Below are 23,729 nucleotides of genomic sequence, written 5' to 3' on the forward strand. Positions count from 1 at the left end.
GAGAGTCGGCAACACTGTTTTTCCTCCATTTAAATATACGTAAAACAATCGATTCTTGGTGAGGCAGCTTGCCTTACCTAAAACCGATATTTTTAATTGATTTAAATGGAGGAAACACAGTGTTGCCAACTTGCTAAATCGCAACTGCCTTGCTCTGGGTAGATGTAGATAACGGATGAAGCCGGTAACAAACAGGGGTGCAGAATTTTTGCAACCGATCGGTTGTTCATGATCCAAACCAACTCCCCCCCCCCCCCCTAAGATTTAAAAAGAGCCGAAAATCACGGGGAAAAAATGGTTTGCTAAGACAGCAACGGCCGATTTAAAATCCGATACGGCCGAGAACCGATCGGAAGCGTTTTCCCGGAATCTGAAAAGATGTGAGCTTGCGGGCGCACATCTTTTCAGCTTCCGAAAACTCCTGCCAAAATTCTTCGTTTATAGGTTCACTGTCCTTATCCAAGAAATACTCTAGCAAGATTTGTGCAGCTTCCCCTGCCCTTTATCGATAATTGACGATGATCAGACAAATCAGAATTTTGCAGAGAGCGTCATACGAGGTCTGTTAGATTAGAAACCGGATTTTGGTCATAACTAGCCCACAATGCGTCCAAATTACGTTTTCTTGAGCTTTTCTGATAGCTGAAAATATATTTAAGAACGCTACGTTCACAAATTTGAAAAATCCTAATTAGCTTCGTTGGTATGTGGCTTGAAGTAAGGCAACCCCAAGGGTGTTTTGCGATTTTTATGTTTGACCGAACTTGTCTCTCTTTTTTCGGTCTTGCACTACATTTTTCTACCCACAAGGACGATTGGAGTTTCGTCTCCATATCGTAGCCGAACACTAAAGTAATGTCACCGAAAATTATCAAATCCAAAAATGTAGGATCATTGTTAGAACGTTCAAGCAGCTACAGGGAAATTGACATTTTGTTGGATTTTCGTTCAACGGAAAACAATCAAGGGGCAAGTGTACCTGAAACTCGATGCGTGTATACATATTCTATCAAAATTGTCTGTACAGAGTCTTCAGAAATATTACTCTGTTCAACAAGCTCGAAACGACCATTTTCGAGCACTTTTGCCCGCACTTCCTCCACGTGACAAATGTCAGTTGCCGTTGAGGGTCGATTCCCATGCTCCTCATCTTTGACGAACTCCTGACCAGTTTTGAATCGTTTAACCCATTCAAAACAGTGAGAACATCCATACAATGATCATGGTAAACTTTACTTAGCATACACCAAAAGTTTCGGTACAAGGTATACCGAGTTTAAAACAAAATTAAATTTTGAATCTTTGCTCTATCAGTGATCGCATGATGAAAATCGCAAAACGCACCTGACTTACTCGTATTCAAGATGACACAGAATAAACACTGATCAAAATAAACAAAATCTGTGAACGTAGCGTTCTTAAGTATATTTCCAGCTATCAGGAAAGCTCAAGAAAACCTAATTCGAACGCATTGTGGGCTAGTTATTACAAAAATCCGGTTTCTAATCTAACAGACCTCGTAATGCTCCACGCTTTTTGTCTGCTCACTTTAGTGATGAAGTTCTTGGTCACATAGAAATGAGAAGAGTGATTTAACATCATCGCTGTCAGCCATTGGAGGCGCTTTTTTCATTTCTTTCTTTTTACGTGATTTTTCTGAGTTTGAGGATATCTCTGATGCCCATCTTTTTTCAAAGAGAGATCTTTTCTCTAAGTAAGCGTTAGCTGCGACAGACTCGGGGACCATGCTCCTATGCGTTATAGGGTTGGTGGCATAATTCCGGATGTGAAAGCTGACCAACTTACAATTATCTTTAAATGTTGGTTGGAGATGGGTTAAGAGTCCCGAGGTAGCGTAGAGTGAGTTAAAGTCGTCTTAGTGCTGCGAATAAGTACAGCAAATTAACGCTGTGGTAGCTGCTACTTGATTCTGGCCAAAAGGTATAGCTCGGAGGAGTGTTTGGATGTCAGCCCTAGTGGAGTCGCTGGGTGAGGTGACACCCCTGAGGAACCTGGATTTGGGAGAAGTAAATCTGGCCAACAATGTCCCAAACCTCGTAGTCATATGCCTTTTGTCAGTAGCGCTAGTGTACGGGAACAGCCTAGTTATTTGCTTAGCATCAATCCTCTTAAGCCCGTCGGATGGGAATGTTCCGAATTGCAGGTAGGCGTAGGAGGAAACCGTGACTTGCATAACTTTAAATGCAGCAGGCTCAGCAGCCCCAGGAGGCATTAAATATGGAGGTTTCTTTGGACTTGGTTCATTTAACTTGAAAGTTGGAGTCATATATGTCCTTAATTGAGGCTTGTTTGTACTTGGGGTTGGGGATCGGATGTTCACCCAGACGTGAAAGATTTCCACAAGGCAATTTAGCCAGCCTAGCCATACTACGCCGTAGCATTCAAAGGCACGCTGAAAAGTGAGGGGGCACCGCCCGCAGCATCAGTGTCCACCTGGGGCAAGGGGAAGAGGGCCAGACAACCTTTGACTGCGCTAGGTAAGGCGGGGTGATTGCCCACATGGGCTTGCACCGTGGCAATAGCTGGATGACAGGCAGGGGAGTGAGGTTATGGCCTATGATCAAGCCTTAGGGATGGAGTTCTTGCCCCAGGGCCTCGATTATGAGGTCGAGGAACCTAACCATTGCTGGGGCGCCTATGGTATGGTAAGAGGCTGTGGTCCGAGTATGAGTGTCGGTTTTCCCTATAGCCAAAGCCCAAGCTGCAAGTAAGTTTAGGAAGGATATCACAGCATTAGGGTGGGTGTGGTTACCAATCACGAATTCTACAGCGTTCGTAAGTATTGGTAGTTACCTTGCCCCCAGCTATTTCGAGGTATGCAGCCATAAGGGTTAGGTGGTCGGATATGCCAGGTCGTTCAGCTTCGAGAGCTGCCCTTACGCCTTCTTCGAAGGCGGTGGCGTTTATGGTGATATTACTCCTTTTATGCTGAGGGCAGCTGTAAGCTATAAATGAGTCTATTACAGTATGAGGGAGCTGCTTGTAGTATGAGAATTGTAGTATGCTTGAGTATGAGGAATTTTGATGCTCAAGGAGCCAGGTCCAACGTCGTTTAGGATCTGATCCAGAGCTAGGGTAAAGTGGGACGCAACAGAGCTCTGGACTGTTGTTATGTCCAGATGTTGGCCTCACAGAGATGATGAGCGCTGTTGTGGATGGTGAGAAGCAGAATCGGGCGTTCTGCTCCAGTATGTATTGGGTGGCTTTTGGAAGGATGCCCGTCAGCCCAAGTCTGTGATAGGTGTCCCAATCCCTTAGAGCGGTGGCGACGGGTACTCCTAGGTCTGTCCTAGGGTGGAAGGGGGTGATTAACCACAAACAAGGTGACCCTAAAGGTCTACCTAGGCGTTTCCCGGCGACGTAATGGCATCGACCAAACCATCCAGCCCTTCGATTTCGTCGGGTAGGGCATCCACGCCTTCTAGGTGGAACTCGGGGTCCCTAGCCAACAGGAAACCCTCTTTAGGTAATGGGTAGTTGTCATGCCACAATGTTATTGTGGCCGCTTGTCGAGGGGATAGGTTGTCCCCCACCTGGCATGGAGCTCGGACCTCATTAGCCCCAAAGTCGTATGTCCAGACTGTAGCAGGCTCGAAGACATGTAAATTGGCATTGTAGCCATGAGAAGCATACGCACCAGCATTCCTTTCAAAGGTGGTACTGCCACCTTTGCCAACACAAGCGGCCCTTGAGTATCGAGGGTTGTGGTCCGCTAAGTCAAAGAAGTTTGCTATGACATTTAGCATCTGAACGCCATACGGTATAAATAAGTATGGCCGCCCACCCTCGCTATTAGAGGAGTAGCTGCGTCAGCAAGTAGGAATACATCCCACGCATGGCGGCAGAGGTGACTTTCAACAAGTCACTCTTGAATGAGACCTTGGTATTAGGCCCCAATATGGCCCATTCTTGTGGCCTCAACAGCAGGAATCCATCTATTGACAGTAAACTACTGTAGCGGGGGGGCGACATCATTTACAATACCGAATGCAGCATAATAGTCTGCTGCGTCAGCATAGGTGCAGGAGAAGGGTTGGGTTCTGACGCCGGGATAGAGGTTAAATTCTGGAGCCCACCCTGTGTAGTGGAGCATTGCCCGCTTTGGCATAGAATACCAACGGGGTTCAGCCCCTCCAGTCTGAGGTTCACAAGCCTGGCGTACCAAGACGTTGGCAGCGGCCTGAGGTATGCCACCATTAAGGAAGGTGACAATCTTGGTGGTGGTCAGGGACATTGAAAACAGATAAGTAGTGCTGAACTTCATAATTAGGGAGACATAGGTACAAGCTAGCTGTACCCAGGTCAACCCGGAACAGGCCAGAAAACACTCGACCTCTTTACGCCTGTGGGCGTCGTCCTCTAGCGGAAGCTTCCCCATTGCCCGGTAGAATGGGTGCAAGTCCGAAGGGGTGGGGACACTGATAGGCTCAAGATTCATAAACTGGCCCATCCGGTAGTGTCTGGCAGCGTTGTCTTGGCCGCGTGTAGCGTACCTGACGCCAATAACGTCTAAAGCATAGTAAACTCTCACTCTTTCGTTTTTGTCTTCGCTCTACCCAAAATTCTTCCTCTTAATTACCCTATCCATCCCCAGAGTAGAATCAAATAAGTTTTGCTCTACCATGTCTGCCAACTTTTTAGCCCTTCAAAATGGAAAAATCTGACCTTTTTTTTTTTTAAATTTGTTCAAAATTTTACGCTTAATCAGGTCCCAACATCGCTTTAGGCAGTTTTTGCCATTTAATATCAGAATTTTGGCCCTAAACAGCTGAAATGTCCTGTACCGTAGCCTGTCTGCGACTCAAGTGCGCAACTTTAACGCTTCATAACCATCATCTTGCATCTAAATACTTCCACTTCTGCTGTAAATTCACACTCAATTTGTACCTAACTTATTATTTTCAGTTATATTCATCCAAATAAGTGAAAATATTGACCGTCTTTGCGTCATGCAGCCTTGTCTGCGGAATTCGCGTCCTGTACCGTAGCCCCCTTTTTTCAGCATCATTTCGTCCGTTACAGTGCAGCACTTATGAACTTTGTTTACTTTTTTTGTGTTATCGTGACTATCACACGCTGATGTCGAGCAGAGGAAAAAAAACCGCAATGAAACAGTAAATTTTGACCGTTTTTTATGAGTTTCTAGGTTTAACGACCATCTAGGATGTCCTTACCGTATACCTACCTTTTTAATGCATAAATCACTTCAAACTCTCGAATTTTGGTATTTTTTGATACGCTCTGATATCTTAACCTCAAATCCAGAATTTCAACCACATGCGTGAATATGCCCGAGCACCGTTGCCAATAATCACACGATTTGTCCGCACCGTAGCCGTCCGTACCGTAGCCCGTAGCCGTCCGGTACCAAGCCCGTAGCTGACGCGCGATGCGGCCGGGTCTACGGTAAGTACGGACAAAATGCGAAAGTCATCCAAAAATCGGTGCGCTGTTTGATAGATCATCCCACTTTACTTTATTTTATCTATCACCAAAATTTGGAATTTAAAAAAAAAAGAGAGACGTATTTTTTTTTAGTACGACGCGACTTAGAAGAAGGAGGCTTTTTTTTCGATGATTGCATAAGGATCGCCATCTTTTTATTTTTTTCATTTTTTCTTTTAGAACTTTGAGTCCTCTTTTTCGTCTGAAGTTCATAGCAATTTATTCGTTTAATATTTATTCGTTAATATCTAACTTATTTTTTTCTTATTGTCCTTTAAATATTTATTTAAGGTGATTTGTGACCACATTTTCGATAAATTTACCTTTTTGTTTTCTTTCTTATTTTGTAAAAGTGCACCTGAAACGTTCTAACGTTGTCAAGCTTGTTTTAAGAACTCAGCTTCTAAGATTTGTCCCTAATTATTTAATGCGTTTACTTTAAAATAAAAGCAGTTCATTATTTTTGAAAAACTGATTTACTTACTCTTTTTACCTTTATTGCCTGTAATTATTTATAAAAGTGGCACTTATAAGCTATGCTATAACTTAGCAGTTTATTCCCCAATGAATTTCAGTTCTTTATAATTCGGCCCTTGCATACAGTAATATTTACGAATGCCTCTTCGTCCTTACCGCAGCCCGTTTGTCCGTACCGTAACGTTATTGTCCTGTACCGTAGACCAGTAAAAAATTGTACAATTTGTAGCTTTAAAAAGAGCAAACCTGTAGAAATTCTTTAAAAAAGTTGTCTACCACATCTTCTAAGTTAGTTCTAAAGAAATTAATTAAAATTAATCGTATAATTACATTTCCCGGTTTTTATGGGAGAAAAATGATGGCGCAAAATTCTATAAATCGGACTTTAGAGCAATTTGGGTGCTAAATTTTGGAAGTAAAAACTTTGAAGGAAATTTTTTTTTATTCTTCTACAAGAATATATCTCATTGAGTGCAAAAAAACTTAAAACGGTATTATTATCGCACGTATTGATAGAAAAACAAGCCTGTTTAATTGGTCTACGGTACGGACAAAAAAACTTAACTTCCAGCGATAAAAGAGGCCAAAAAATTTTTTCTGTTGAAAAAGAAGATTGACCACTATTAAAATCGACTTTCCAAGAGTATGAGGACTTCAGAAAACATCCTGAAGTCTTGAAATAACTAAAGTCACTTTTTTACAAAACGATGGCTCCAAGAGCAAAACTTATTTGATTCTACTCCCCAGCTGATTATACAGAGCACCCACCACTTGATCAGTACCCCTCCCATTCAGTGTACAGTGATCTAGCCTCGTAATTTTAAAATCATCTGAGGTTAGATAATTTAAGTTTATATATTCCCCCTTATTCCTAACCAAATGTTTCGCTATCTCCCTATTCACCCTATCTATCTCTTTGTTCAAGCAACTGTTCACCCACAAGTCATAACGATGCGTTATGCCGATATAATAAAATAACACCCCCATTTTTTCGGCTTCCTGTGCCCAATCTATGATTCCCTCAATCACTCTCTGCCCCTCATTCGCAAATACATCCCCCCCTCCTGCAGCAAATACGATAGCATCCCCTACTTCAAGTTCCTTTTTATTGTTGTGCCAAAACCTTGCCCACTTGTCCATTTTATCATTTCCTTTCGTTTCACTTACTATTCTAACACCATCCCTTAACAACTCATTATGCAATCTCTCCCCCACTTTCATCGTATATTCATCGTATGGTCAGCGACATTGAAAACAGATAAGTAGTGCTGAACTTCATAATTAGGGCGACATAGAGGTATGCCACCATTAAAGAAGGTGACAATCTTGGTGGTGGTCAGCGACATTGAAAACAGATAAGAAGTGCTGAACTTCATAATTAGGGAGACATAGGTACAAGCTAGTTGCACCCTGGTCAACCCGGAAAAGGCCACAAAACACTCGACCTCTTTATTCGATAAATACCGTGATATGTGAATGGTTTTCCATAAGTTATATGCACCATCTTGCACTGTGTGGTTGACTTTAATTTGAAACCACATAGGTGCGTAAACTTTTTGGATGAAAGTAACTAATTGCACAAGTTCATCACTAGGATATTCCGTCGCCACGTACAACCTTAAAATTCTACATGCAACCGTTAGCCAGCGTGCATGACAAACTTTTCCCAGGGTTTTTTTCGCGGGATCTTCTGAACAAAATCCCTCTGAAACAGCAATTGACATTTCCAGCAGGTACTTTTGGTCGGCACTGAGCAGTTTGACGTCAACAGTTTGGTGGGTTAAAGTTGTCTCAAAGGGTTCAAAATAAATTACCTCAAACTTATGGCACTCTTTGAGGTTGGTTCCAATAGGTCCAGAAAATGCGTAGGGACTTGTTGTTTTGCCATCTAAATGTTCGATGAGGTGGCGCAAAGGTAACTCATTGTTATGGAGTTGACAAATTGCCCATTGCAATGGGCGATTAAGCTCTTTTTTCAACAATCTTATGATTCCTCCTGTCGGGCCGGTATTAACATTGGTGCCGTCAGAGCCATCAATCTTTAACATCATGACATCTATCTTCTTCGATGCTATAAAGTTCATGATAGCATTTTTAATGGAAATCGCGGTGCCACTTTTAGGGGTAACAAAACCCAAATACCTCGAATCAGGTTCCTCCACTAAAACCAAGTGTTCCACCAAACTTCTGGTCTGATACGATTTACCACCTTGAACTTTCAAGTTGACTGTTTCATCTTTCCTGCCATCAAAATACAATCCTTCAATGCTGCGCATCGATTCTTCTTCTTTTTTCTTTACTTGTGCCAGGATTTTCTTCTTTTGCCGTTTGAGGTAATGACGATCCACGGTTTTTGAGCGGTCATGTTTAGTTATCTGATAGTGTGATAGGTGTCCCAATCCCTTAGAGCGGTGGCGACGGGTCCTAGGTCTGTCCTAGGGTGGAAGGGGGTGATTAACCACAAACAAGGTGACCCTAAAGGTCTACCTAGGCGTTTCCCGGTGACGTAATGGCATCGACCAAACCATCCAGCCCTTCGATTTCTTCGGGTAGGGCATCCTCGCCTTCAAGGTGAAACTTGGGGTCCCTAGCCAACAGGAAACTCACTTTAGGTAATGGGTAGTTGTCATGCCACAATGTTATGGTGGCCGCTTGCCGAGGGGATAGGTTGTCCCCCACCTGGCATGGAGCTCGGACCTCATTAGCCCCAAAGTCGTATGTCCACACTGTAGCAGGCTCGAAGACATGTAAATTGGCATCGTAGCCATGAGAGGCATACGCACCAGCATTCCTTTCAAAGGTGGTACTGCCACCTTTGCCAACATAAGCGGCCCTTGAGTATCGAGGGTTGTGGTCCGCTAAGTCAAAGAAGTTTGCTATGACATTTAGCATCTGAACGCTATACGGTATAAAAAGGTATGGCCGCCCACCCTCGCTATTAGAGGAGTAGCTGCTGTCAGCCAAGTGGGAATACATCCCACGCATGGCGGCAGAGGTGACTTTTAACAAGTCACTCTTGAATGAGACCTTGGTATTTAGGCCCCAATATGGCCCATTCTTGTGGCCTCAACAGCAGAAATCCATCTTTTGACAGTAAACTACTGTAGCGAGGGGCGACATCCTTTACAATATCGAATGCAGCATAATAGTCTGCTGCGTCAGCATAGGTGCAGAAGAAGGGTTGGGTTCTGACGCCGGGATAGAGGTTAAATTCTGGAGCCCACCCTGTGTAGTGGAGCATTGCCCGCTTTGGCATAGAATACCAACGGGGTTCAGCCCCTCCAGTCTGAGGTTCACAAGCCTGGCGTACCAAGACGTTGGCAGCGGCCTGAGGTATGCCACCATTAAGGAAGGTGACAATCTTGGTGGTGGTCAGGGACATTGAAAACAGATAAGTAGTGCTGAACTTCATAATTAGGGAGACATAGGTACAAGCTAGCTGTACCCAGGTCAACCCGGAACAGGCCAGAAAACACTCGACCTCTTTACGCCTGTGGGCGTCGTCCTCTAGCGGAAGCTTCCCCATTGCCCGGTAGAATGGGTGCAAGTCCGAAGGGGTGGGGACACTGATAGGCTCAAGATTCATAAACTGGCCCATCCGGTAGTGTCTGGCAGCGTTGTCTTGGCCGCGTGTAGCGTACCTGACGCCAATAACGTCTAGAGCATAGTAAACTCCCCTACAATAGGAGTAGTGCTCACGCCTGCTATTTGCCAGGCTGGAGGCAAATGTGAGCAGTTGTTGGCTGGTCAGGGCGGCCGCGGCCCAGTATGTATTGGGTGGCTTTTGGAAGGATGCCCGTCAGCCCAAGTCTGTGATAGGTGTCCCACTCCCTTAGAGCGGTGGCGACGGGTACTCCTAGGTCTGTCCTAGGGTGAAAGGGGGTGATTAACCACAAACAAGGTGACCCTAAAGGTCTACCTAGGCGTTTCCCGGTGACGTAATGGCATCGACCAAACCATCCAGCCCTTCGATTTCTTCGGGTAGGGCATCCTCGCCTTCAAGGTGAAACTTGGGGTCCCTAGCCAACAGGAAACTCACTTTAGGTAATGGGTAGTTGTCATGCCACAATGTTATGGTGGCCGCTTGCCGAGGGGATAGGTTGTCCCCCACCTGGCATGGAGCTCGGACCTCATTAGCCCCAAAGCCGTATGTCCACACTGTAGCAGGCTCGAAGACATGTAAATTGGCATCGTAGCCATGAGAGGCATACGCACCAGCATTCCTTTCAAAGGTGGTACTGCCACCTTTGCCAACATAAGCGGCCCTTGAGTATCGAGGGTTGTGGTCCGCTAAGTCAAAGAAGTTTGCTATGACATTTAGCATCTGAACGCTATACGGTATAAAAAGGTATGGCCGCCCACCCTCGCTATTAGAGAAGTAGCTGCTGTCAGCCAAGTGGGAATACATCCCACGCATGGCGGCAGAGGTGACTTTCAACAAGTCACTCTTGAATGAGACCTTGGTATTAGGCCCCAATATGGCCCATTCTTGTGGCCTCAACAGCAGAAATCCATCTTTTGACAGTAAACTACTGTAGCGAGGGGCGACATCCTTTACAATATCGAATGCAGCATAATAGTCTGCTGCGTCAGCATAGGTGCAGGAGAAGGGTTGGGTTCTGACGCCGGGATAGAGGTAAAATTCTGGAGCCCACCCTGTGTAGTGGAGCATTGCCCGCTTTGGCATAGAATACCAACGGGGTTCTGTGAGAAGATGGTTGGGTTGCCTTTAATTAATATGATGAGTTTAATAGAAATTTATGATGGATTGAAATGAACTGCAACCAAAACAACTTTCACCTTCTTACCTAATTTATTCTAGATAAGGAATTCAAGGGAAATTAAATGAAGAGTCGGACTCAGTACGTTTGAAGTCTTTCGGCTATGTATATTGAGGAAAATAACAGATTTAGTATTACAGATATTACAAGAAAAATGGAGTTACAATTAATGAATTTACAGATAAATTGGTTACGGTTACATATATGAGATATTTGGTGAAAGAAGGAGATTATGACTACAAAAGAAGTATAAATATGCGAATATAGACTATATAGACTTAAAGATATGCCAATAAATAATGATAGGGTAGGGGGGGGGGGTACAATGAGAGTATTATAGTTAAGCATATATGAGATTCTGTTAAATGAAAGAGATGTTGACACCAAGAGAAGTATAATATAAGAATATAGACTATATAAGCTTAAAAATACGTTGACAAATTATATAGAGGAGGGGGGGGGGGGCTACAATGAGAGTATATACAAAATGCAACTAGGCATATACAGGGTGTTCGTAAAGTCCCCTCCCCCCCCTCTAACTTTTGACCTAATTGAGGTAGAGATTTGAAACTTGGAGGGTGTTCCTGGATCAAAGGGAGCTACTTTTTGACCCCCCCAAAATTTTGGGGGGCCCCATTTTGGGGGGGTTACGGACCCTAACTTTTAATTTTCAAATGAGAAGACCCCCTTTGTGATACCTCGTTCGAAAGAGCATAAAAAAAGAAAATTTTTCGCGCAAACCGGAAGTCATTATCTCAAACCGTTTCAAAATGGCGGCCGGTCAAAGTTCCAAATGGCCGAAAATTGGCACCTCTGCTATTTGCACATGGATTTGCTTGAAACTCGGTATCTGGGGGTATTTTGGCACGAGAAAAACGAATTTAACGTTAGATTTTCAAAAAAACCCTAATTTTTCAAAATGGCGACCCGTTTAGGCTCAAGAAGGCCGAAAATTTGACAAACTCGATTTTTTTGCCAATGGATTCACCTGAAATTCGGTATCTGGGGGTATTTTGACCCGAGAATAACGAATTCAACGTTAGATTTTTAAACAAACCCCAATTTTTCAAAATGGCCGCCGATTAAAGTTCAAAATGGTCAACGATTGGCAACCTCGACTTTTTGCCGATAGATTCGCCTCAAACTCAGTGTTTGAGGGTATCTGGGTGGGAAACAAACGAATTCGACGTTATTTCACCGAGTTTCAGGCGAATATATCGGCAAAAAGTCGAGGTTGCCAATTGTTGACCATTTTGAACTTTAATCGGCGGCCATTTTGAAAAATTAGGGTTTGTTTAAAAATCTAACGTTGAATTCGTTATTCTCGGGTCAAAATACCCCCAGATACCGAATTTCAGGTGAATCCATTGGCAAAAAAATCGAGTTTGTCAAATTTTCGGCCTTTTTGAGCCTAAACGGGTCGCCATTTTGAAAAATTAGGGTTTTTTTGAAAATCTAACGTTAAATTCGTTTTTCTCGTGCCAAAATACCCCCAGATACCGAGTTTCAAGCAAATCCATGTGCAAATAGCAGAGGTGCCAATTTTCGGCCATTTGGAACTTTGACCGGCCGCCATTTTGAAACGGTTTGAGATAATGACTTCCGGTTTGCGCGAAAAATTTTCTTTTTTTATGCTCTTTCGAACGAGGTATCACAAAGGGGGTCTTCTCATTTGAAAATTAAAAGTTAGGGTCCGTAACCCCCCCAAAATGGGGCCCCCCAAAATTTTGGGGGGGTCAAAAAGTAGCTCCCTTTGATCCAGGAACACCCTCCAAGTTTCAAATCTCTACCTCAATTAGGTCAAAAGTTAGAGGGGGGGGAGGGGACTTTACGAACACCCTGTATGAAATGTTTGTTAAATGAAGAGGGATTTGATACTAAAGGAGTATAAACATAAGAATATAGACTATATACGCTTAAAAATACGCTAATAAATAATATAGGGGAGGGGGGTACAATGAGAGTATGTATAAAATGTAGATAAGGGGCATACAGTGGTAAAGAATAAGTAAAATAGACGGCAGTATGTAAGTATAGAGTACAGAAGAATATGAGACTAGAATGTGCAAGCAAGTTTTAGGACGAACAGATACATGAAGATTATATATAGGGAGTAAATAGACATATATAGAGTATAGAAGAGGGTAATAGTAAAAATTCGCAGTACAAATGAGAAAGCAAAATGGGAAGAGAAAATAAGCATAAAATAAGTAAATATAATAGTAGATAGGTGGGTAGAAGGGTCTTACAGTAGCTAATATGAGTGAACATGAATATATGAGTAAGTAGATAGGTGCATATAAGGGTCATGATACAGGTAAGTGGTCATACATGAATAAATACGTAAAATAGAGTATACAGAGTTAAAAGTTACAGCAAAAATTGAGGTAATTTAAGAGTAGGTGTAGATAGACATATATAGGTGACATAGAAGTAATTAAAGTGTATGTACATTATAAGTAAGGGGAATATGCATATAAGGGTTAAAATATATAAGAAGCATGTACAATTGGTGATTATATGAGTGAATAACATCGAAGTGAGGTGAGAATTGAGTGAGTGACATAAAGGTGTTTATGTGGGGATTGGGATGGGGTCAGTGTGCTGAATGTCAAAGATGGTGCTAAAATAAAAGGGAGTTGTAAGATCAAATAGCCAGTCTAAATTGGGTTGGGTCCTAAGTTTAAGTTCTCGTTTTAAGGAACATGAAGGACAGTGACGGAATTGCCGGATTAAGAGGGGAGTAAACTGATTCGTTTGAGGAGGGCGAGTGACTTAGGTTGTTACATAAATTAAGAGATAGGGAGGAATTGCATGAATATGGTTTGGGCCGAATATATTGATGTAAATCTAAGTATGTATGGGTGTAAACAGATATGTACTCTTTGGGATTTGTGGTCCAATCAGTGTAGTCGCTTAAATAAAGCCAATATAGCTTAAAAAGAAATGGTGCTTTTAAGTTATTTAAAACATAATATTCACTTTTATAGTATAAAAGTTGAGCTAGTAATTTATTTCTGTAAGCACGGAAATCAATAGTATAGTTACTTCTATGAAATAATTTAATGTACAATTTTCGTGCTCGTAATTCATGTAAATTGAGAACAAAAGGATTTTTACGAATATAAGAGATAATTTTATGAATCCAATGCTGCGGAATGGCTAAATCATGCGTTAGGAGGTGAAAGACATATGAAGATTCATAATTTTCGAGAGCTGATGAGAAATGTGCTTCTAAAACTCTGTGGTCATAACACCATGTGTCAGTGTGTAAGATAAGTTTCTTACAGTAAAGAAATTGACATTGATTGAATATTTCAGGTTCGTCCCACATCTGAAAGATAGAAGTGGAGGTTAGATAACAAGAATGAGGGTGAGTGACAAATGTATGTATTTGAAGAATAATTGTAGGGTAAAATGAACTTGGCAACCATGGAACAGAGAAAAATCGGACATGAAGTGAGTTGGGGGATTTAGATTCTGGGCGTACGTGATAAGTTATTTTGTTTTTTTGTTTTTTTTTTACACTCAACTCACTCTTTTCGGTTTACTTTTTTTTTGTTTTGTATATTTTTTTTTTTTTTTTTTTTTTTTTTTTTTTTTATTTTTTATAAACACATAGAAAAGGTTACACAAGTGGAAAGGAAGAAAAAGATGCCCCCCAAGTAGAAAAATGAAGAAAAAGATACATTGTGACTTATAACTAAATTGGTATAAACATTACATAAAAAGAAATTTAATGGACTCTAGTACATGTTTTTCGGAGTCTTCGGTGCGGCGTCTTGTGGCATTTGTATGAAGTTGATATAAGATATCCGTTTCTGTATGGTGGAGAATTCTATTTTCGAAATCTTCATCGGATTCGTATGAAGATTTGGGTAGTGGGAATCCAAAGTGGTTTCGTACTTTGATGAAAAGGGCTGTATCCGGGGTTCGGTTTCTGAGTAAATACTCGATGAAGAACGTTTTGAAGATCTGTATGTACAGATTTTCAAGGGCCGATCGGAGATGTTGTTTTTCCAGACAAATTCGAGCGCGTCGGTTTAAGACGTCTGAATGGAGGCGGTCTAACTTTGGGTTTAATATGTCGGCGAGCGGGAGCTCATCCCAGAACGTAGGTACAGTTACGGGAGTATCCATTGCAGCGTGATTGCTGAGTTGTGTGTGCACTGAACGGGCGTTGAGAGCAGAATGAGGCTCTTTTTGGTTTGTGGTGGCGATTTTGGGTGATGTGACGGTAGCAGAAAGGGATGAACAAGGAAGGTTAGAGGGTGTGATCGGTTGAATGGAAGGGAGTGAATATGGGTAATGTATTAATGTGGTGGTATGAGGAGGAGGAGAAATGGAGGGTGTAGGATGCGCTTAGGAAGATTGAGACAATAGATGCAGATTGGGATTTATGACTGTGTGAGTGACGAATGAATGGGATGAGGGTAAATTGAGAGGAAGATATGAAAAAAAATCAATAGTTGAGTTGAGCGGGGGAGGTAGAAGGTTAAAGTTATGTTATACAAAATTTTGAAAGAAGGAAGTTAGTAGATGTTAAGAGGTATAAGGTAAAAAGTAAACATGAATTTTATGTTCAAGGGTATTTAATATTTCTAAATTTTGTTGAAGTTGGTCCTTTTGTGAAAATTTGACTTTAGTCCAGGGCCAAAATAAGGGAATGTTCTCACGAGCTTGGCGAAAGAGGCTATAAGTCAGTGGGAGATTATTAGTAATGGCATGAAGGAATAATCTTTCAACTTCTGTAGCATAATCATGGAAATTTGCAGAACATTTTTCCTCTAAAAATGCGATGTGGTTATGGTGTGTGAAGATTTGTTTCCAATTTGACAGAGAAAAATCATTTGTTAAAAATGGTATGCAGCATTCGTCAGAAGTAAGGTTGAAATTTTGAATAGAAGAATCCATAGACGTTAACTGTTTAATCGAGATTATAGGGGGTGGGGAGGGGGGAAGTATCGCGGGCTGTAGTGTGAGTTCAAGTGAAGGATGGGTACGATCGATCACGAAGTTTACTGATAGAAAGATAGTGGAGTTATGATTAAGTATAAAATTACCTTTTTTAACCAAAAAGTTGGTAACTAGAAGTTCTTCACTAAGAACGGAAACAATTATTGTAAAAATTGTGTTTCTTAAAATTTTGCAGTTAAGGGAGTTACTAAAAATAGTAAAATTTGTGTGAAAAAATTGTGATGGCAGACGAGAATATTTAAGCGTTAAAATGTCTCTTACAAAATTAAGCAGAAAGGAATTTTGTAGATGTTTGGGGATGGTAAAGAAAGAAAAATGTAGAATTGGAGAGTTTCGGAGGGTTATTTGAAAAACTAAAAGTCCTGAGGCTGTAAGGGAAATCCAATTTTCAGTAGTATCAAGTGTCAATGCTTCGTTCCACTGTGTGACATTACAACATTTGGTGACAATTTCTGAGTAAAATAATTGATTTTCAAATGGTAGGGAGATGGAAACTATAAGAGAGGGTTGCAGGTATCCAATTTTTATTCTCTCGAGAATTAGATCTAAGTGGTAAAGGATAAATTCCATAGAAATCATTGCAAGGGATATAGGCCTTTAAGTATTGAGTGTTGGATCAGTTAAATTTGAGTCTGTCGAGTGATGTAAGAGAGAAATATTGTCGTAAGTATTTGTAATGATAAAATCAATGACTAGGCTAAATTCGGTGACATTGGTCATTAAATAGAGTTTGCCATCGTAAATTAGAAGGGATTCTACACTTTTTTGATACGGAAGGGTTGAGTTACACAATTCGTAAATTTTGCTTCGCATGTAAGAGCAATTTTTTGCGGAAGCAATTATCGAAAAATAGGTGCAAAATTGATTTGAAAGGGGAAGGGCGCGTTTGTAGTGGAGGATTGAGCTTAGAAAGTCTAAAACTTGTTTATCACTGCATTGATTAAAATAGCATATGGTAACTTCAGAAGAGGACATATTAAAATTGTAAGTGTAGGGTCATATCAGGTAGTTTTAAAATTACTTATGGATGCTGAAAGTAAGTTCTTCGGCTTCTGTTACCATTAGTTCAATAGAAAATATTGGTGGGCCTTGAGGTTTTGAAATTCTGATTGTGCTTAGCTTCGGTTGAAAGTTGAGTTCAATACTATGATTTGAATCCGATTTCAATTCTGGATATAAGGAAAGAATAATAATTGCAATTTCGTTTTGTGGTCCCCAGGCGTAGAAGAAAACTGGGGTGGGTGATTCAAGTGATTTTAATCTGCCAATCTCGTAGAGGACTGCGGAAAGGATAATATTTTTAGGAGTTATTGGTTTGGTTGGAAGTACATCCGCCGGGGCTGTAGGAACAGCTATGTCCATTCTTAGCGCACCATAAACTGAAGATGTTGAAGTTTTGCGTGTAACGTACGCGGCCGGATTTGCGTGTAACGAACGCGGTCGAATTTGCGTGTAACGTACGCGTCCGAATGTAACTTACGTGTTACCACCGAATTAACACTTAACGCGTGTAAAACGAAGTGAGTGTAAAGTACTCGGACTATTTGTGTTGTACGTAACACCGTCGAGGTTTGAGTTGTAACGAAACTCCGTCGCAGTTACTAAATTGTAACCGGAGCCTTAACGAGACTCAATCGGAACCACTAAATTGTGGCATAGTGCTTGAGGGCACAACCCTGGGTTTGGAGCAGAGATGCTTTAAGTAAGAAGGATAAAATAAGATTGAGTCAAGAGCGCATCGAGATTTGCTGAGGACATCTCGGACGCTTGACAGCGCAGGACATGAATTCGTCATCGCATGAAGAATCTCGGCGCCTACGTTATTGATTTGGGGTGACTCATCAAGAAAGGCGAGGGAAAGAATTCAGTTAGCAACAGAGACTTCGGTTAGCAACAGAATTATTGACCTCACAGTTCAGCCCCTCCAGTCTGAGGTTCACAAGCCTGGCGTACCAAGACGTTGGCAGCGGCCTGAGGTATGGCACCATTAAGGAAGGTGACAATCTTGGTGGTGGTCAGGGACATTGAAAACAGATAAGTAGTGCTGAACTTCATAATTAGGGAGACATAGGTACAAGCTAGCTGTACCCAGGTCAACCCGGAATAGGCCAGAAAACACTCGACCTCTTTACGCCCGTGGGCGTCGTCCTCTAGCGGAAGCTTCCCCATTGCCCGGTAGAATGGGTGCAAGTCCGAAGGGGTGGGGACACTGATAGGCTCAAGATTCCTAAACTGGCCCATCCGGTAGTGTCTGGCAGCGTTGTCTTGGCCGCGTGTAGCGTACCTGACGCCAATAACGTCCAGAGCATAGTAAACTCCCCTACAGTAGGAGTAGTGCTCACGCCTGCTATTTGCCAGGCTGGAGGCAAATGTGAGCAGTTGTTGGCTGGTCAGGGCGGCCGCGGCCACATTCCCAGGCCAACCTGCAGCGGGGGCTTCACCGTACAAGAGGAGGCAGATGTTTACAGAGGGCCACATGACGTAGCACATATGTGGGATACACGCCCCTGCAGCGGATGCGACTCTATACCCGCTTCTTGCCATCCAGAGGATGGTCTGTATCTCACCCCGGTCGAAGTTAGTTCCTTCCCGGAGGAATATGTAGCCCTCGTTGACATCCCGGAGGAATATGTAGCCCTCGTTGACATACTGCCTGAATATTGGACCGAGAGATCTCATAAGCCGAACGTTTGTGTTTGCTTCTAATCTTTGTTCCTGAGTTACATGTTTAGTCTCAACTATTCTGCAAAAATTCTAATGCATGCATAACTTCAATGGGTGCAAAATTTTAGCAGACATACCAACGACGCCCACATTCCCCGTTTCTTCATTATACTTTGCAAGTTCTTTGTTGGCCTGTAGTATATGTTTAAAATACCAAGGCACGAATGTATCATGTAGGCTGGATTAGCCGTGTGAGATAGCGTGTGTGAAAATGGTTGAATTTACTACCCATGAGATGGCTTCTTCTTTACAAGTATTTCAGAATTCGGAGGTTTTTTCAAAATTAAATTGAAATTTTCCTTCATTTCTTATTGTGAGAAGATGTTTGGGTTGCTTTTAATTAATATGATAAGTTTAATAGAATTTTATGATGGATTGAAATGAATTGCAACCAAAACAAATTTCACCTTCTTACCTAATTTATTCTAGATAAGGAATTCAAGGAAAATTAAATGAAGAGTCGGACTCAGTACGTTTGAAGTCTTTCGGCTATGTATATTGAGGAAAATAACAGGATTTAGTATTACAGGTATTACAAAATAAATTACAATTACAATTTACAATTATTGATTTTACAAATAATATTAATACAATAAAATTATAAACTAAACAAGGATGAACATTAAATAAAGAGGTATTTGATGGGACTAAGTAGATCTGCTTCTTGGCGTTGTTCGTCAATGTACATATGCGCTTCTGCGATAGATCCTTCGATGGTTTGTAAAACCCATTTGAGCTGGGAGAGTTCAAACGATTCAAGGCCAGTAACTTGTAAAGTTCTGTTGTGCGCCTTGTGGGTTGGTATGAAGAGCTTTGCGTCAGGTTTCTTGTTGGAAAGTACGTATTCGAGGAATTGCGTTTTCAAGTGTTGGTGGAATAAGAATTCTTCGACCTCGCGGTACCTCCATCTGTTCGAGTCCAAGGTGGATGCGAGGCGGCTAAGCAGTGATTCTGTGTCGTCGATGCGGGGGTTAAGGATTTTGTAGAGGGGAATTTGGCACCTCCAATCGGTATCTTCCACGAATGAGTTCATGTTCGAAGGCTAAGACGGATGAAACTGAAGGACGTTCGCGGCACTAGGTTCGAGAGCAGAATGAGGCTCTTTCTGGATTGTGGTGGCGATTTGGGTGATGTGACGGTAGAAGAAAGGGATGGACAAGGGGATAAGAAGGCTGTGATTGGTTGAATTTTTGGAAGGGAGTAAGTAAGGGCAATTTTTTGCGGAAGCAATTATTGAAAAATAGGTGCAAAATTGATTTGAAAAGGAAAGGGCGCGTTTGTGGTGGAGAATATGACGTAAAAAGTTTAAGATTTGTTCGTCACTGCACTACTGATTAAAATAGCATATGGTGATTTCAGAAGGGGGCATACTGAAATCGTAAGTGTAAGGTCATATCAGCTATTTTTAAAATTATTTATGGATGCTAAAGGTAAGTTCTTCAGCTTCTGTCACCATTAGTTCAATAGAAAATATTGGTGGGCCTTGAGGTCTTGAGATTCTGATTGTGCTTAGTTTTGGTTGAAATTGAGCTCAATATTATGATCCGATTCCGATTTCAATTCTGGATACAAGGAAAGAATTATAATTGCGATTTCGTTTTGCGGTCCCCAGGCGTAGAAGAAAACTGGGGTGGGTGATTTAAGTGATTTTAATCTGCCAATCTCGTAGAGGACTGCCGAAAGGATAATATTTTTAGGAGTTACTGGTTTGGTTGTAAGCATATCTGCCGGGGCTGTAGGAACAGCTATGTCCGTTCTCGTTTAAGGAAATTTCAACCACACTACTTGGATTTTCTGTGCAGTCGAAGCCTGTCAAAGATGGATGAAGAAAGGACATTGCTAGCGTTGAGTCGAGTAAGCAAAGTGTTCCCAAAAGTATAAGAATCATTTTAAAGTGAGATGTAACGTCTTAGCGCACCATAAACTGAAGATGTTGAAGTTTTGCGTGTAAACGTACGCGGTCGGATTTGCGTGTAACGAACGCGGTCGAATTTGCGTGTGACGTACGCGGTCGAATGTAACTTACGTGTTACCACCGAATTAACACTTAAAGCGTGTAAAACGAAGTGAGTGTAAAGTACTCGGACTAATTGTGTTGTGCGTAACACCGTCGAAGGTTTGAGTTGTAACGAAACTCGATCGCAGTCACTAAATTGTAACCGGAGGCTTAACGAGACTCAATCGAAGCCACTAAATTGTGACATAGTGCTTGAGGGCACAAACCTGGGCTGCAGAGCAGAGATACTTTAAGTAAGGAGGATAAAACAAAATTGAATCAAAGGCGGATAGGATGTTGCTGAAGACATCTCGGGCGCTTGACAGCGCAGGACATAAATTCGTCATCGCATGGGGAATCCTGGCGCCTACGATATTGATTTGAGGTGACTCATCAAAGACGGCGAGGGAAAGAATTCGGTTAGCAACAGAATTATTGACCTCACATTCTTAAATTGATTAGGGGCGACATTTGCAGCTTTTTATCCTGTAAATCTATAGCTTGTATTTTTTGCACCTGAGGTTGATCATAGTGATGATTGAATAGATGACGTACAAAATGGTCCACTTCTTGTGTACAAAACTTACTTACTCTTTTGTGTAAGTTCTTTTTGGTTTTGCTGAAAGTGATTGGTTTGGTTTGGTGATTGGGTAGGCACTTCTGCTGACCTGGAAAAGGAGAAAAAACATCAGATTAGGAGTATTACAGTACCTTTTGTACTAACAAGTCTGAAGTTCCCACTAATATACATTCACTAAGAAACTAACCTAATATTCAGCTTAACTTACAGAATGATCCTGATGGTCCTATGAGGTATGCTAGGACCCCAAACTTCTACTGCCATTAACTACAGATGTTTTTTCCAAACAATTTCCAAACAAGAGCCTGAAGACTTCTTCGAAGTGTTGGGAGAAAGAGCATTCCTTAATATGTATTTTGTAGAAGTAAATTTCAGTGATAAATGACTGCTGGGGTCTGTTTGTCTCCCTGGATACCAGTACTGTGTAAACAGGAGCCCAGAGCCGGTTTCTTTTCACAACTATGGATTTGAGCTGAGACATGATCGGACCCGGCTCGAATCACTTCTCCTGCCTGAAGTCAGGGAACCGGTTTTAACTTTCTTTGCGTTTTTCAAGAAAAGTTCTTATTTTCCGGCTCCTTGCTTTAACCCATATACGCCCAAAACTATTTTTTTCTTAGATTTCGCTGATTTTCTCAAATAATGGTCCCTTAGCACCCCTGAGTCCAAATATCCACAAAAAACTTTCCGACCACCCCGAGTGGCTGTAGAAGGGTGGGACGTTAACGACCCAATGGGCAGATCCACAACCTTTGCATGTCCGGTACATTTTTTTTTTTTTTTTTAAATCATAATTTTGAAGAAAAGAGAAAACCTGTGTAGTATGAAACAAACAAATTTATTACTGAAGTCCTTGCAAACTAATGAGAACAAATGAAAGTAATAAATGGTCTAGAAAATAAAAAAATCCTCAGAGGATTGAGAAAATAGTGGTGAATTGCACTGCAATCACTAAAGTCAAGTAGTAAAAAAGGCACAATAAATAGAACATTGTAGAGAACTTACAATCTAAGTTGGTAAGTCTTAACATAATACTTTGAGTATCAAAAAATTTAGCTAAAGGTAATATGGTATTTCAGTCTAAACTGACTGGACCTTGAAGAATATTAGCTTATTTCCTAAACAGGAACAAATATGAAGTACAATAAATACTTCTGGTCAATTTTGGTAATGGAAAATTTCAAAACATTTGTCATGTAAATTGACTTTGTACATGGCACAAGCTTTGTTGGTTTTACTTTTGCAAACAGCACAACGTTTCCTGTCTTGTTTAGTCAAAATTACATGTTTTGCGGACATTCGAATGTGTTCCAGCACATTGGAATGAGTCTTTTTCGAGACAGTTGGACCCCTTTTTTCTTCATTGGAGCGTACTGGCGAATGAGGGTAGCCGCAAGTTCCCTTCGAAAAGCTAAACGATCATTTGCAGAACCATGCACTCGCGCGAGGGCAAAAGCGTTGCTGACAGCTACATCAATTAGCCACATAATAATAGGGTGATACCACTTCTTACCATGCACTCGAATTCTGTATGCAGCTACATTAGCATCAAGCTGATCTACCCCACCCATGAAAATTTTGGGTATAAAAGTTCGGTGGTCTTTTTTGGTGGCGGCTTTCCTGCATTGAAAATCAGTTTGCAATCTCACGATTCAAGATTCCATTTTTGTCCCTTGTCCCTTCCGAGGCGATTGATCTCGTTAGGCGCAGTGCCCCCGATGAAAATGGATCACGCAGTTGATCACAAATAGATTTTATAATGAAATTCCTTATAACTTTTCTGTTTATGATACTACCACGAGTTTTACGGTACCACGAGTCCGATTTATATGTAACCGTCTGTTCTTCTCCGTTATCGTCTGTTAAAACATCGTGGACTTCGGAGTATATTATATAAAACCGAGCGTCTCCGTCAAACTCGGGGGAAAGTTCTGAAGCTGTCCTCAGAACTCTCGGGGACTACTACTACAATTTTCGAATAGCCACGAAGGCTAGCCGTGAACGTAGCCTTCGTTGGCTCGTCCGAAAGACTGACTTCAAAGGAGGACAACCACTTTTACGGGTTGAAAAGGAAATGGCTCGGCGGCCACCCCGCAGACTCCAACTCGACACTAAGACCATTTGAACGAAAAACCGTAAACGAAGGCAATTCACCCTCGTTATGGGTGAACCCCAAAACAAGGAAACTTACATCTTTGAAACAAGAAGTGAAAATCCGACCCGCTCGCGATCACGATACTCGACAACGATTACCCACTCTCTCTCTCGACTCACTAGGTTCGCTGTTGTTCCCACCGCTCTCTCGACTCTGGACTCTGGCGGGAACTTTAAACTCTGGCGTGACTGGCTGCTACAGTTCCTGCCTAAAAGCAGTCCTCAGCTCCTCCTTCAGGTGTCGCACTACAGGTCTCAAAAGTTCGTCAAACGGTATCGGTGCAACGTATTCCACGTTGTGCACTTCTAATAACCCCGACTGGCGGCTGCGGTAGCACTCGCCGTTAATTTCGCGGTGTTGACGATAGTATATTCGGGTCTGAATCGACCTCTCGATTCAATCTCACGATTCAAGATTCCATTTTTGTCCCTTGTCCCTTCCGAGGCGATTGATCTCGTTAGGCGCAGTGCCCCCGATGAAAATGGATCACGCAGTTGATCACAAATAGATTTTATAATGAAATTCCTTATAACTTTTCTGTTTATGATACTACCACGAGTTTTACGGTACCAC

At 41.8% G+C, this 23,729-nt stretch overlaps 1 protein-coding gene across 2 annotated transcripts in view; it reads left to right on the plus strand.

The window, feature by feature from the left end:
* LOC109030389 (uncharacterized) overlaps window positions 1-23,729 on the plus strand; it is a 40,835-nt gene that overhangs the window by 12,154 nt on the left and 4,952 nt on the right. The window lies entirely within an intron of this gene.

The sequence above is a fragment of the Bemisia tabaci genome, chromosome 9 (genome assembly GCF_918797505.1).
Source record: "Bemisia tabaci chromosome 9, PGI_BMITA_v3".
In the NCBI taxonomy this organism is placed as follows: Eukaryota; Metazoa; Arthropoda; class Insecta; order Hemiptera; family Aleyrodidae; genus Bemisia; species Bemisia tabaci.